The sequence below is a fragment of the Octopus bimaculoides genome, chromosome 6 (assembly GCF_001194135.2).
Source record: "Octopus bimaculoides isolate UCB-OBI-ISO-001 chromosome 6, ASM119413v2, whole genome shotgun sequence".
Classification (NCBI taxonomy): domain Eukaryota; kingdom Metazoa; phylum Mollusca; class Cephalopoda; order Octopoda; family Octopodidae; genus Octopus; species Octopus bimaculoides.
This window is the reverse complement of record NC_068986.1, coordinates 91,630,074-91,631,004: the sequence shown is the minus strand read 5'-3', so window position 1 is coordinate 91,631,004 and position 931 is coordinate 91,630,074. Positions and strand designations below refer to the sequence as shown.

The window sequence follows — 931 nt, the reverse complement described above, 5'->3', positions numbered from 1 at the left end:
TTTTTTTTTTTTTTTCTTTTTGTAATCTCCACTTTTAGTAAGCACTTGGTCACTCAGCGTGTTAGAAATAGTAACCAAATCTCCCTCAAACCATGTCTCACTATTATAAGTGGGTTGATTATGACTGAAGCATCTTTAATCAATAGTTTACTGGATCATATCAGATCTGGCCTAGGGCTAAATGATGTTGGTTAAAACTAATAGAAGAAACTTTACACAGTGTCATAGCTATGTTAGATGCGCTAGTGATTAGTTGTCCTTTTACTATACCAGCTTGCCTCATCGCTGTATCAGTTGACTATGTTAGGCCAGTAGCAGGAATATATTTGTGTTGTGTATCTCTGTAAGGTATGTATGCCTGTTTATCTATTTTTCCTATTGTTAACCTGTTCCAAGAATCTTCATAGCCCTGAATTCAAGTCAAGTTACTTGGATGATTAAAACAGAATCGGGAATGCATGTCACACATGATGTATAGTTCTCAAGGAAATATGTCCTCTGTATCATGTGCTACACAGAGCAGGCAGAGATTTAAGGTCTGGTGTTACTTCACAGTTAAATAGTTAACCAGTTAAGATAATTCATACTCTTCTTTATATTGAAAGCTGTTCAATTATTTTCTGTAATGGATTAAAATCTGACATTTTATTTCCCTTGGCTCTTGTGTGGGTAGCACATAAAATACACCATTTTGAGCTTGGCCATTGCCAGTACCGCCTGACTGGCCTTTGTAGGATTTTCGAGCGAGATCGTTGCCAGTGCCCCTGGACTGGCTCTTGTGCGGGTGGCACATAAAATACACCATTTTGAGCGTGGCCGTTGCCAGTACCGCCTGACTGGCCTTTGTGCGGGTGACACGTAAAAGCACCCACTACACTCTCTGAGTGGTTGGCGTTAGGAAGGGCATCCAGCTGTAGAAACTCTGCCAAAT

General features: G+C 40.1%; 1 protein-coding gene across 2 annotated transcripts in view; it reads left to right on the top strand.

The window, feature by feature from the left end:
- Positions 1-931, top strand: part of LOC106873672 (baculoviral IAP repeat-containing protein 6) — a 134,715-nt gene that overhangs the window by 61,474 nt on the left and 72,310 nt on the right. The window lies entirely within an intron of this gene.